This window comes from Sphaeramia orbicularis, chromosome 6 (genome assembly GCF_902148855.1).
Source record: "Sphaeramia orbicularis chromosome 6, fSphaOr1.1, whole genome shotgun sequence".
NCBI classification, from domain to species: domain Eukaryota; kingdom Metazoa; phylum Chordata; class Actinopteri; order Kurtiformes; family Apogonidae; genus Sphaeramia; species Sphaeramia orbicularis.
Window position 1 is genome coordinate 2,893,596 of NC_043962.1, and position 14,774 is coordinate 2,908,369.

At 41.7% G+C, this 14,774-nt stretch overlaps 2 pseudogenes; one reads left to right on the forward strand and one right to left on the reverse strand.

Annotated features, from left to right (window-relative positions):
- Nucleotides 1-14,774, reverse strand: part of LOC115421684 (CCR4-NOT transcription complex subunit 1-like) — a 969,367-nt pseudogene that overhangs the window by 802,719 nt on the left and 151,874 nt on the right.
- LOC115421686 (myosin heavy chain, fast skeletal muscle-like) lies at nt 3,964-13,815 on the forward strand (annotated as a pseudogene).

The window sequence follows — 14,774 nt, forward strand, 5'->3', positions numbered from 1 at the left end:
TTTTGAGGCTAATTGTCATTAAGAATGGAAGGAGATTTGGGCTTGTTGTTGCCTTAGTGCTGCATATTGTTTGTCTGAAAAAGTGTTGAAAATGCTCTAAAAGAGTCAGCGGTATACTTTTCTTTCTTTCAAACTGGCATGATCATTCAACTTCCAAAAGAGGTTAAAATTCCATTTCTACCACAAATTCTGTTAAAGTGATTTCATGTAAGGATCAGAAGTGTTTTAAAGTCATGATTTATCAAAGATTATCAGATGAAAATCTTTTGCCAGAACATGTCCTCTTTTCACATACTTTCCACAGCATCTGGGGGGTTAAAAGCTACTTTTATACAAAGATCCCGGAAAAAAGGTCAGATGGTGATCCCACCTTTTTTCCTCCATTGTCTGACTTCCACAGCCAAAGGAGTAAAAGAGGTGAGACGGGCTGGACTTTTACCCAGCGGACCTGCGTTCCCCAGTCAAAGGAACAGTGACGCAGCGCAGCGTATAGTAGAAAGTGTCACGTCCACGTCGGAAATACCCCGAGCATAGCGGTGTTGCTAACCTCTCCAGAGCTGGCCTGTCTTTCACCGCACCACAAATGTTAGCATGGATCGAGTCCTCTGCCTGAAGTGACAACAGCTGATAGATCTGGACATCTCCCCAGTTCCACATTTGTCTGGTGGCGTTGACATGTTTGTTTACTGTACACAGCCCATGGTCATTTTTAAATCCCCCCTGCGCAGGGGTCGCACATGCAATACATCATCAAAACGACACCTTGGTTGCTGAATGAGAAGTGTTCCTTTTCCATAGTTTTCCTGAATCCTGATTCCACCTTTATCAGGGCTCTGTGACTTCCTCCAGAGGCGTTACAAAGCTCTGATAAAGGTAGGACCAAATGATCCCACCATTTCGTTTACACAGACATTGTTACAAAATAAAAAGGTGAAATATTCCCCATAACAGACGTACTGTGTAGAGGGGGCTACAAATTAGCCAAAATTTGAGTTTTTCATTGTTTTTCACAGAACAAACTCTTTAAAACCGAATGTTTGTCGATGACACATTGATGTAAGCACACGTTTGATGACTGTACTGTTCATGTAATTGGAAAAATTCATAAACCTGCTGAAAGGAAAGATATACGGGACATTATGTTAGTCAAGTACACTGAGCCACAGTGGCCTGTGGGATGTGGAGGATGGGCAGACGAGCAGCAGGAGAGAGAGTGAGACGGACCTGTCCATAGACGCACTATAGGAACAGAGGGTTTGGGCTATTTTCTTTGTCATGTTTTGTTTTTACTGTAGTTTGCTGTGTTGTCAGGATTTGCCTTTGTTTTTGCTGTGTTTTACCGAGTTTTGCTATGTTTTTCTGCCCTCTCTTTTTTTCATGTTTTCCTGTCATTTGTTAAAAATTTTCTTTGATTCCGAAAATGTTGAGGAGTTTGACAAGAAAGAAAACACAACCAGATTCAAGGACTGAGGAAATACATCAAAATCCAAGATTGTTTACTGTCCCTATTTCACTCTCTCTATTTTGCTTCATCACTATGGCCAGTTTTTAGTCTTCTGTTGTTGTTCTTTGGGATAAATCTGATCTTTAATGTTTAGGATGTCCTCTGATGAAGGGCAATTGACAGTAATGAAGGTTTGTGTGTTCCTTCGGACAACAAGTCTGCAAGTCTACAAGGACTGGAGAGATGGAAGAGAGACAGAAAGCAAGCATGGGAAGGCAGCCATGCACTGTCTGCAAGAGAAGCACTCCTTGGAAGAGTCATCAATGCAGTGGAGGGATTTGTTTACAGCCTGAGAGGAACTGCTTTGTGGGGTTCAACCAAAAAACAGCTGGACTGATTTTGGAAAAAAAAAAAGAGAGAGAGAGAGAGACTCAAAACAAACACCACTGTGCCAAAATTCAAATACTTGTTGTTCAGTATCTAACAGTTCAGTGTTCAAGTTGAATATCCTAAATCTTGTATTGATGTACATTTTGAGTGCCTTATGTAGTAAAATCCTGTAACAATTCAATTCTGCTTTTTGTCTTTTTCTATTATTCTACCATTTTGACACACACAGTAGAGCAAAATAACTGCCAGATCTTGAAAGTAAAGGGAGTCCTGAAAAAAAGGAAGACAAGCACATACGGCAGCTTTTATAACACTTCTACAGCAAAAACCAAAAAATAATTCCGAGCAGCCCATTTCACTGAAATACTTTCTCAGGGGTTATAGGTGCATTGCAAAGAATACTACACTACGTACATACCATGTGATCATTTAAGTATGTATGTCATTTAGGGATCTCAAGCCAGAGCCAAGTGTCCTCGTTTTTGGAAATCAAAATATGGTCACCCTAGAATAGACAAGATGGTAAAGGACCATGTTTAGATTACTTAGATGGACATGGAGAAAGTGATTAATGAGATTTGAAATATCTGCATTGGTTAATCTCAGATAAATGTCTTTCAGAGCCTTTATGTAAATGTATTAGCTTTTCTCAATTACTTGGGATTACAGAATCACACCATTAAGGTTTGTATTTAGCAAAACATACACATAGAACACAATCAGTCTTATACATTAGAATGGAAAAATTCCATCCTTTTGCAAAACTAATGATTAATGTTGTTGTAATATTGAATTTAATATTTTTTTTGGTATTTTGCATACTACTTCACTGGAAATAGAGACGGACGGACGGACGGACGGACGGACGGACGGACAGACAGACAGACAGACAGACAGACAGACAGACAGACAGACAGAAAGATAGATAGATAGCACTGGTCTACAAGGAAAATGCTTCCAGAATAAAAGTAATGAAATTTTACCACATGAGAGTCACTGATAAAGAAAAATCAAGTAAAAAATGCTGGTTGGTTGAACTTTCCAAGAAACAGCCTTAGGTCAAAATGTGAAATTCAAGAATTAACCAGAGAATGGGTTTGACCAAAAAGGAATATTTGTCTCAGAGCTAAAAGATCTACTTCAAAACACTGTCTGCACGTTATAATACATTCACTTCACAGGTTCTATTTAGTGGAAGATTTATAAAACTATTATATAAATGTACATAAACCAATATATATGTGTAATAACACTTAATCATATACATTGAAAATATCAGCAACATGAGCACTTTTGTCATTTATTTTCCAAATAATCTTATTAAAATACGTAACATTTAGCACATTTAATCTCTGAAGCAAATCATTTCTAAGAAATTGTAGACCAGTGTAGTTAGATAGATAGATAGATAGATAGATAGATAGATAGATAGATAGATAGATAGATAGATAGATAGATAGATAGATAGATAGATAGATAGATAGATAGATAGATAGATAGATAGAGTACATCCATGCATTTTTGAAATAGTATACTTTAGCTAATACTTCCCAACGTACATATACAGAATGTCAAAGAGCCTAAAATAAAACTTAACCCAACTACTACTGATGCAACACTAGAGAACTGGCCATGTTATGTGACACCTGAAACTTCACATGTGTGTACATGCAAATATGTTTCATTGATACTTGCTTCTGATGTCAGGCTTACCACATTTGGCAAGTCAACTGTATATAGCTTGTGCTGCATAAGCATATCACACTCAATATAAGGGGTCCAGGAGGAGAGGAGGGTGTGCTCTGAGTCCTGTGAGTTACTGCCTGTGGTATGACAACTTGTATATTTCCTAGACCATTTGCTCTTTATGTATTTAATTGTTAATTACATTGATTGAAGTGTTTCTTACCTACTGGGCACTAATTAATAATATCTTTTGAACAGGATCTACTCATTTTGTTAAAGAGAGGGGGTCAGGTATGGACATGTGAAGTCTTTTCAATGTTATCTTCATGTATCATAGAATTCATCTTAATTTCATTGACTAAGCTTTAACAACATCTACAGAAGAAAACCTTGATCTAACAAACCCTATTTTTGGAATAATCTAACAGACATAATCCGCCACCATGAGCACGGACGCGGAGATGGCCGTTTATGGCAAGGCTGCCATTTACCTCCGTAAGCCAGAGAAGGAGAGAATTGAGGCTCAAAACAAACCTTTGATGCCAAGTCTGCCTGCTACGTGCCTGATGCAAAGGAGCTGTACCTGAAGGCAACTGTTATCAAGAGGGATGGTGGCAAAGCCACTGTCAAGCTTCTGATAAATGAAGAGGTAAGTATCTTACAGTAAAATTAACAGGACACTGAAGTTTATTTGTTACCTCTGCCAAGGAGGTCATGTTTTCATCGGCGTTTGTCTGTTTGTTAGCAAGATAACTCAAAAAGTTATGGAAGGATTTTGATGAAATTTTCAGAAAATGTTGATACTGGCACAAGGAACAAATGATTAAATTTTGGTGGTGATGGAGGGGGGGGGGACTGATCTGCCTTGGTGGAGGTCTGTGCTTTCTGAGTGCGTTTCTACTTCTTACTGTGACTAATGTTCTCTGACAGGAGAGAACAGTTAAAGACGATGAGGTCTCTCCAATGAACCCTCCCAAGTTCGACAAAATTGAGGACATGGCCATGATGACCCACCTCAATGAAGCCTCTGTGCTTTATAACCTCAAAGAGCGTTATGCAGCATGGATGATCTATGTAAGACCATCTCGGTGAATAAGTACATGGATTCAAAGGGGCAGTACTGGAAAACTCAACTGGACTTGAATTCTGTGTTTCAGACCTACTCTGGCTTGTTCTGCGTCACTGTGAACCCCTACAAGTGGCTCCCAGTGTACGATGCTGAAGTTGTCAGTGCCTACAGAGGCAAGAAGCGTATGGAGGCTCCACCCCACATCTTCTCTGTCTCTGACAACGCTTTCCAGAACATGCTGACAGATAGGGAGAACCAGTCTGTCTTGATCACGTGAGTAACACATTTGCTAACTTTTTTCAGACAATGTAAAATGTTGCGTTCAAATTCTTACAAACCTCTTTTTCATGCCCAGTGGAGAGTCTGGTGCTGGAAAGACTGTGAACACAAAACGTGTCATCCAGTACTTTGCAACAATCTCAACATCTCCACAGAAGGCCAAGGACGCAACACCAGGAAAGATGCAGGTATGTCATTACAGCTAAATCCCAGGTTTATTTATTTATTTATGATAAGATGAAGGAGCAGTTGTCTAATAAGAATTCTGAACCAATTTACAGGGCTCACTGGAGGATCAGATTATTGCAGCCAACCCTCTGCTGGAGGCCTATGGTAATGCCAAAACTGTGAGGAACGACAACTCCTCTCGTTTTGTAAGTATGAAGGACTTCAAGATGGTGGAGAATGTTTAATAGTGTTTCTACTGCAATGACATAATAAATGTTACTTTTATCCAAACAGGGTAAATTCATCAGAATCCATTTCGGCACCACTGGTAAACTGGCCAGTGCTGATATTGAGACTTGTAAGTACAACATTTTTATTATGGTTTTCAATAGAAATTCTCAATAAAAAAAATGGCTTAAATCTGGCTAAACTGTAACATATGAAATCTGCAGATCTGCTGGAGAAGTCTAGAGTGACATTCCAGCTTCCTGATGAGAGAGGCTACCATATCTTCTACCAGATGATGACCAACCACAAGCCTGAGCTGATTGGTGAGCACACTCAGTCACTGTATGATTTTATCAGAAGTCCTCTTCAGAAGAATAATATAATAAAATTCCATACCTCTATTAATTTTCAGAAATGGCACTCATCACAACAAACCCCTACGACTTCCCCATGATCAGCATGGGTCAAATCACTGTGGCCAGTATTGATGACAAAGTTGAGCTGGAAGCCACTGATGTGAGTCATCCATTTTGTCAAAGTCCCTCTTTACTGTGTGATTCAATGGTCCTTATCCTTGGTATGAAAACCTCTTTTGAACACAGAATGCTATTGATATCCTGGGCTTCACTGGTGAGGAGAAGATCGGCATCTACAAACTGACTGGTGCTGTTATTCACCATGGTAACATGAAGTTCAAGCAGAAGCAGCGTGAGGAGCAGGCTGAGCCAGATGGCACAGAGGGTGAGTCCAAATGATTATGCATTACAACATTTGTGGGTAAAATTCATGACATTCAATTTTTTTGCTATGTATTAGAACTAACATTCATTACTACACACTACATTCAGATGCTGACAAGGTTGCTTACCTGCTGGGCCTGAACTCTGCTGACATGCTGAAGGCTTTGTGCTATCCCAGAGTCAAGGTCGGAAATGAGTTTGTCACTAAGGGACAGACTGTTCCTCAGGTAAGAAACACCTTGTATGTAAACAAGTCATGTTGCATATATGGGAAGAACATGCACACTGTGCCCAAACAAGAGTTGCATTGCATCCCATGATCACCAAATATCTATGATATGTTTTTCAGGTGCTGAACTCTGTGACTGCTCTGGCCAAGTCTATTTATGAAAGGATGTTCTTGTGGATGGTCGTCCGTATCAACCAGATGTTGGACACTAAACAAGCCAGGAACTTCTTCATTGGTGTCTTGGATATTGCTGGATTTGAGATCTTTGACGTAAGTTTCCGTCCTTACAAGTCGGAATCAGTGTCTCTTATACCTTGTGTGAAATTTTATTGGTTAATTTCCTTCTACAGTTCAACACCTTGGAGCAGCTGTGCATCAACTTCACCAATGAGAAGCTGCAGCAGTTCTTCAACCACCACATGTTCGTCCTGGAGCAAGAGGAGTACAAGAAGGAGGGTATTATCTGGGAGTTCATTGACTTCGGTATGGACTTGGCTGCCTGTATTGAGCTGATTGAAAAGGTAGGTATTTAGTTTCTGACCATAGATGACTGTTGTTTGTATGAAATCATCCACTAAACACTGGTTTATTTATATACGAGTTTTCTTTGTATTTTTATCCAGCCCATGGGCATCTTCTCCATCCTTGAAGAGGAGTGCATGTTCCCCAAGGCTACAGACACATCCTTCAAGAACAAGCTGTATGACCAGCATCTTGGCAAATGCAAAGCATTTGAGAAGCCAAAGCCTGCCAAGGGCAAGGCTGAGGCCCACTTCTCACTGGTGCACTATGCTGGTACTGTGGACTACAACATCATTGGCTGGCTGGACAAGAACAAGGACCCACTGAACGAGTCTGTTCTGCAGCTTTACCAGAAGTCTGCTATGAAACTGCTGGCTGTGCTGTATCCCCCTGTTGTTGAGGGTATGATATTAAGTAGAGAAAAGTTAAACAAATGCTCAATGATGTCTGTGTTTATTTTAATCAACTTCATATGTTTGAAAAATGTTTTATCCCACTAATACCTTGTGTACATTTTAATTACCCACTAAAACAGAGAGCGGTGGCGGCGGCAAGAAGGGAGGAAAGAAGAAGGGTGGTTCCATGCAGACTGTGTCTTCACAGTTCAGGGTGAGCTGTAACAGACATATTAATTCTCAGTTGAGATTGTAGTGGGATTTGCTCCTTTTCATGACAAATGGTCTTAACTTGGGTTCACAGGAGAACTTGGGCAAACTGATGACCAACTTGAGGAGCACCCATCCTCACTTTGTGCGTTGCCTGATCCCCAACGAGTCCAAGACTCCAGGTACAGAGACAGAGACTTTTAGGAGTCTAATGGATGAGGATGAGAATAATTGGAATAGTTTTAAGGGGATTCATTTTGTTTCAGGTTTGATGGAGAACTTCCTGGTCATCCACCAGCTCAGGTGTAACGGTGTGCTGGAGGGTATCAGAATCTGCAGAAAAGGTTTCCCCAGCAGAATCCTCTACGGTGACTTCAAACAGAGGTAACATGCGCTCTTTCAGTTACTCAAAATACAGGTCCACTCTTCTGCTTAAATTCACTAACAACCTGATCTCTCACAACAAGATACAAGGTACTGAATGCCAGTGTCATCCCAGAGGGTCAGTTCATGGACAACAAGAAAGCCTCAGAGAAACTGCTGGGATCAATTGATGTGGATCATGACCAGTACAGATTTGGACACACCAAGGTAATCAGAAAGAATCTGTTGTATTCAGTATATTTACCAAACTTGGTTGGACTGACTGACCAGACTTGTGTTATGTGCAATTACACCACTCTGTTGCACAGCATTTACTGTCACTTCCACATGAACTGTCAAAAGGAATACTAAACACAAACACATTTTTTCCTATTGAATCAGGTGTTCTTCAAAGCTGGTCTGCTAGGTACCCTTGAGGAGATGAGAGATGACAAACTTGCAGCTCTGGTCACCATGACTCAGGCTCTCTGCCGTGCTTACCTCATGAGGAGAGAGTTTGTGAAGATGACGGAGAGAAGGTAGGTTTAAAAAATTGAATTAAAAATTATTTACTATAAAAATCATATAACCAAATGCGCCATAACATGAACTTCTTTTCGATAGGGATGCCATCTTCACCATCCAGTACAATGTCCGCTCATTCATGAATGTCAAACACTGGCCATGGATGAAGGTGTACTACAAGATCAAGCCTCTTCTGAAGAGTGCTGAAACTGAGAAGGAGCTGGCCCAGATGAAAGAGAACTATGAAAAGATGACAACAGACTTGGCTGCTGCTCTGGCCAAGAAGAAGGAACTGGAAGAGAAGATGGTGTCTCTTATTCAGGAGAAGAACGATCTGCAGCTGCAAGTAGCATCTGTAAGTGCACCATGGAAGACCACGTCTTTCTTGCATGATTTCTCTACAGTGTTGCAATGCTGACATGTATATTTAACATGACTTAGGAATCTGAGAATCTCAATGATGCTGAGGAGAGGTGTGAGGGACTCATTAAGAGTAAGATTCAGCTGGAGGCCAAACTCAAAGAGACTACTGAGAGACTGGAGGATGAAGAGGAAATCAATGCTGAGCTTACTGCCAAGAAGGAAGTTGGAAGATGAATGCTCTGAGCTCAAGAAGGACATTGATGACCTGGAGCTCACCTTGGCTAAAGTGGAGAAGGAGAAACATGCCACTGAGAACAAGGTTTGAACATACACATCTACAGACTGAGAACATACAGGAAAAGGACAAGAATCACCATGTCATGACAATGCTGCTCTTCCAAACACAGGTGAAGAACCTGACTGAGGAGATGGCCTCTCAGGATGAGAGTATTGCCAAGCTGACCAAGGAGAAGAAAGCCCTCCAGGAGGCTCATCAGCAAACTCTTGATGACCTGCAGGCTGAGGAGGACAAAGTCAACACTCTGACCAAGGCCAAGACCAAGCTTGAGCAGCAAGTCGATGATGTAAGTATCAAATTCACTTCAAACTGGAACAAAGACATTCTTTTAGGACTTGATAGTTAAACATTTGTTCATCTGTGCAGCTTGAGGGATCACTGGAACAAGAGAAGAAGCTCCGCATGGACCTGGAGAGAGCCAAGAGGAAGCTTGAGGGTGACCTGAAACTGGCTCAGGAGTCCATCATGGATCTTGAGAATGACAAGCAGCAGTCAGAGGAGAAACTGAAGAAGTAATGAAACTACTACTATACTAACTGTTCATTGCTATTATTTCTATTTAGGGAACACCATCTTGAAGATTCCAGGTCTATATCTGGGAAGTTTTATCACAGCTGTTGCCTTTGCTCATTTTCACAGGAAAGACTTTGAAATCAGCCAGCTCCTCAGCAAGATTGAGGATGAACAGTCAATGGGGGCTCAGCTTCAGAAGAAGATCAAGGAGCTTCAGGTGACGTATATGATGTGTTATACAAAGTTCTAGTCTATTGCATAGACGAGGTGTTTTTGAAAGCAAAACTGTTTCCTGTTAATCATCCTTCATCTACAGGCCCGTATTGAGGAGCTGGAGGAGGAGATCGAGGCTGAGCGTGCTGCTCGTGCCAAGGTTGAGAAGCAGAGAGCTGACCTCTCCAGGGAACTTGAGGAGATCAGTGAGAGGTTGGAGGAGGCTGGTGGTGCCACTGCTGCTCAGATTGAAATGAACAAGAAGCGCGAGGCTGAATTCCAGAAGCTCCGTCGTGATCTTGAGGAGTCCACCCTTCAGCATGAGGCCACTGCTGCTGCTCTGCGCAAGAAGCAGGCCGACAGCGTTGCCGAGCTGGGAGAGCAGATCGACAACCTCCAGCGTGTCAAGCAGAAGCTGGAGAAGGAAAAGAGTGAATACAAGATGGAGATTGATGACCTCTCAAGCAACATGGAGGCTGTTGCCAAAGCAAAGGTACATAATGTGTCAAATTGTTTTAAGTTGAAATGTTTTGCACAAAACAATGAGTGAAAAAATGACTGAAGTCAGTTATGCTAACCCCTTTCACTCTTCAGGGAAATCTGGAAAAGATGTGCCGTACTCTTGAGGACCAACTTAGTGAACTGAAGACCAAGAATGATGAAAACGTCCGTCAAAACAATGACCTGGGTGCACAGAAAGCACGTCTCCTGACAGAAAATGGTACAGTGAAGTTATCTGTCAATATAGAATACAGATATTCTATAACTGATCAGAAACTGATGGATCATGATATCTTTAACCCAAGGCGAATTTGGCCGTCAAATTGAGGAGAAAGAAGCTCTGGTATCTCAGCTGACCAGAGGCAAACAGGCCTTCACACAGCAGATTGAGGAGCTCAAGAGACAGATTGAGGAGGAAGTTAAGGTAAACAAACATGAACAAATGGATGCTAATACCATGCTCCAGTGTTATTCATCATTTTAAGCACTTAACACTTTTTCTTTTCACAGGCAAAGAATGCTCTTGCCCATGCAGTTCAGTCAGCCCGCCATGACTGCGATCTGCTGAGGGAGCAGTTTGAGGAGGAGCAGGAGGCCAAGGCTGAGCTGCAGCGTGGAATGTCTAAGGCAAACGGTGAGGTGGCTCAGTGGAGATCTAAGTATGAAACTGATGCTATCCAGCGCACTGAGGAGCTTGAGGAAGCCAAGTGAGTAAAATTTGAATGGCATGTTGAGAAGACAACCATTACACTGTGAACTATAGAACTGTAGCATTTAAGCAAATATCAAAATTATAAGCCTCTTAAACAATGAACCTCCTTTAATTTTTAATAAGTTAACATACACTTAACAATAAACTGCATGTTTTTAACAGGAAAAAGCTTGCCCAGCGCCTTCAGGAGGCTGAGGAACAGATTGAGGCAGTGAATTCCAAGTGTGCTTCTCTGGAGAAAACCAAACAGAGGCTCCAGAGTGAAGTGGAGGACCTCATGATTGATGTGGAGAGAGCTAATGCCCTGGCTGCCAACCTGGACAAGAAGCAGAGGAACTTTGACAAGGTACAAGAAATTTATTTTTGCTTTTGGCCAGGCTATATAAACAATCAGAAACATATGTGTTCCCATTGTTCAATACTTGGAGTAAAGTATTCAACTATGTAATTCAGGTGTTGGCAGAGTGGAAGCAGAAGTATGAGGAGGGTCAGGCAGAGCTTGAGGGAGCTCAGAAGGAGGCTCGTACTCTTGGCACTGAGCTCTTCAAGATGAAGAACTCCTATGAGGAAGCTCTGGATCAGCTGGAGACTATGAAGCGTGAAAACAAGAACCTGCAGCGTGAGTTTGGAACATATTATTGAACAGTTTGACAGCGTAATACATATAAGGGGATAATTTTTTGTTTGTGTTGAATTCTAATATTGTGAAAAATTCAAACACATTTTTTTGCAGAGGAGATCTCAGATCTGACTGAACAGATTGGTGAGACTGGCAAGAGCATCCATGAACTGGAGAAGGCCAAGAAGCAGGTGGAGACTGAGAAGTCTGAGATCCAGACAGCTCTTGAGGAAGCTGAGGTGAGATTTATTAACTTGGACAACTATACGATATAGACAACTTTGTACTATAAAGCTTTCAAAATTAACATCTTATGCCTCGATTTGTTTAGGGAACTCTGGAACATGAAGAGTCTAAGATCCTGCGTGTCCAGTTGGAGCTCAACCAGATTAAGGGTGAGGTGGACAGGAAGCTGGCTGAGAAAGATGAAGAGATGGAGCAGATCAAGAGGAACAGCCAGAGGGTGATTGACTCCATGCAGAGCACTCTGGACTCTGAGGTCAGGAGCAGGAATGATGCCCTGAGAATCAAGAAGAAGATGGAGGGAGACCTCAACGAGATGGAGATTCAGTTGAGCCACGCCAATCGCCAGGCTGCTGAGTCCCAGAAGCAGCTGAGGAATGTGCAGGCACAGCTCAAGGTATAATGACAATCAATGTGGTTATGAAGACTTGGATTAATGAAGTCACATTCTTATATGTACATAAACCTCTTTACTTGTTTTCAACCAGGATGCCCAACTGCACCTTGATGATGCTGTCAGAGCACAGGATGACCTCAAGGAACAAGCTGCCATGGTGGATCGTAGAAATGGTCTCATGGTTTCAGAAATTGAGGAGCTGAGGGCTGCTCTGGAGCAGACAGAGAGAGGCCGCAAGGTCGCTGAACAGGAGCTGGTTGATGCCAGTGAGCGTGTTGGACTTCTGCACTCTCAGGTATAATGTGACAGCAATTTTTACATGTAGACTATATTAATGTAACAAGACTATATCAGATATGTGACTTACACCAACTATATTTTCAATACTCAACAGAACACCAGCCTGCTGAACACCAAGAAGAAGCTTGAGGCTGACCTGGTTCAGATCCAGAGTGAAGTAGATGACACCGTTCAGGAAGCCAGGAATGCTGAAGAGAAGGCCAAGAAGGCCATCACTGATGTATGTTCTAATTGTTTACTGTCAGAGTACTCTCAAGTTTCCATTACATCTTTGAAAATAAAACTAAAAACCATACATTTAATCCTGTGTAGGCCGCCATGATGGCTGAGGAGCTGAAGAAGGAGCAGGACACTAGCGCTCATCTGGAGAGGATGAAGAAGAATCTGGAGGTTGCTGTGAAGGACCTGCAGCACCGTCTGGATGAGGCTGAGAACTTGGCCATGAAGGGTGGCAAGAAGCAGCTGCAGAAACTGGAATCCAGGGTAAGAAAATCTGATGAGCATTTGCCCAAATGTTACGACAAAAAAAAATTACTATCGTTACAACATGTTTCTACATTTTCCGACTTTTTAAGGTCCGTGAGCTGGAGACAGAGATTGAGGCTGAACAGAGACGTGGAGCAGATGCTGTTAAGGGTGTCCGCAAATACGAGAGGAGAGTCAAGGAGCTCACCTACCAGGTATGTGTTCCAGTTCACTTGTACAAAATCAGTGTTGTATCCCTACCATTCACAATTTGTAAACACAGAAACCTGTTGTCCTACAGACTGAGGAGGATAAGAAAAATATGACTAGGCTCCAGGATCTGGTTGACAAGTTGCAGTTGAAGGTGAAGGCCTACAAGAGGCAGGCTGAGGAAGCGGTGAGTGCAAAGTGTACTTGCCATAAGATTCTGAAACAAAACAATAACTTTCATTGTAGACTTACAGTTGTACTGAAATATTAAACACATTCTAATTTATATTACAGGAGGAGCAGGCCAATGTTCATCTGTCCAAGTGCAGGAAGATTCAGCATGAGCTGGAGGAAGCTGAGGAACGTGCTGACATTGCTGAGTCCCAGGTCAACAAGCTGAGAGCCAAGAGCCGGGACTCTGGCAAGGTAAATGTTTGTAAATGGCAACAGGAATATTAAAATCATATAAAATGCTCAAATATATACATTACGAAATAATTTGGAGGACATATTAGTAAGCAATTACTGAAAAGTTGTTATTTTGGTCCATATATTCTTAGAATTATATACTAATCCCCTAATGGATGCATATGTATGGATCCACTGACGTGATTTTATTTGTTCATGTATTTACAGGGAAAAGAGGCAGCTGAGTAACTCCCCGTGACTGGTGGCGTATTTGCAATCATACAATATGATGCGAAGCAACAATAAAATATTTTGTTATCTTAAATTTTTGTCTATTATTTCAGTGTTCTTTTCTGTGAAGTAAAAATACACAGCTAGGATTGTTCAAAATAAAATGGATCCACACTTCATGCTATGACACAAATGGACTGCACTTATATATAGCTCATTTTCTACACCTTCATTGTAATGTCTCTATTAGCTTACAAGACATAAAAGATAAGGCGAAAACATGTGGTTGCTTTCCGTGTCTTTTTACTACTCAACAGAGTAAATCCACAATACATGGCCACTACACATCCCAGAAACCCTTGCGCAGCTGTCTCTTAAAGAGACAATACCATAACTGTATTCCATACATTACATCTCCCCTTTTCCAAGATAAATTTAAATTCCATAGCACCAAATAAATTTATTTCTGTACCTCTGACTCAACATCACAATAATTTCACATAGATTAAATTTGAAATAGTCCAAATACATGAGGCACTGCAACAAATACCATTTTTCGAATTTATCAGTCCATCCATCATCCCCCCTTAACGGGAAAAAAAAAATACACATTTTAATGTTACTCACAACAACTCTGCAGAACCAAATGACAAAAGTGTCGCAGAAAATCAACAGTGAGGAAAAAACCCTGTGTAGATCAAACACATATTAGGCATCAAACCTTGAACTACAGTCTACTTCGCTACAGGTCGAGTTTAGCTGCTGGTTTGCTCACTCTGCCATAGCGCGTCACCCTGGACCCTGACGTAAGAGTCTCTGGTGTAGAAGCTGCGAGCTCCTCATTGGTCATGTCAGAGTCCTCAGTCTTTGAGTTTGCAACAGCCTTTTCTGGTGTGGCCCTGGGAGGTATGGCCAGCAGGTGGCGCCGGTTCCTTCTGTAACGCTCACCTTGTGCAGTCTCCACTAAGTATGATCTGGGAGTGGAGCTGGCACTCTGAACTACGGCTGGCGTTGTCCACTGTTTCTGTCCATCCAGTTTTGTGAGCACAGGGT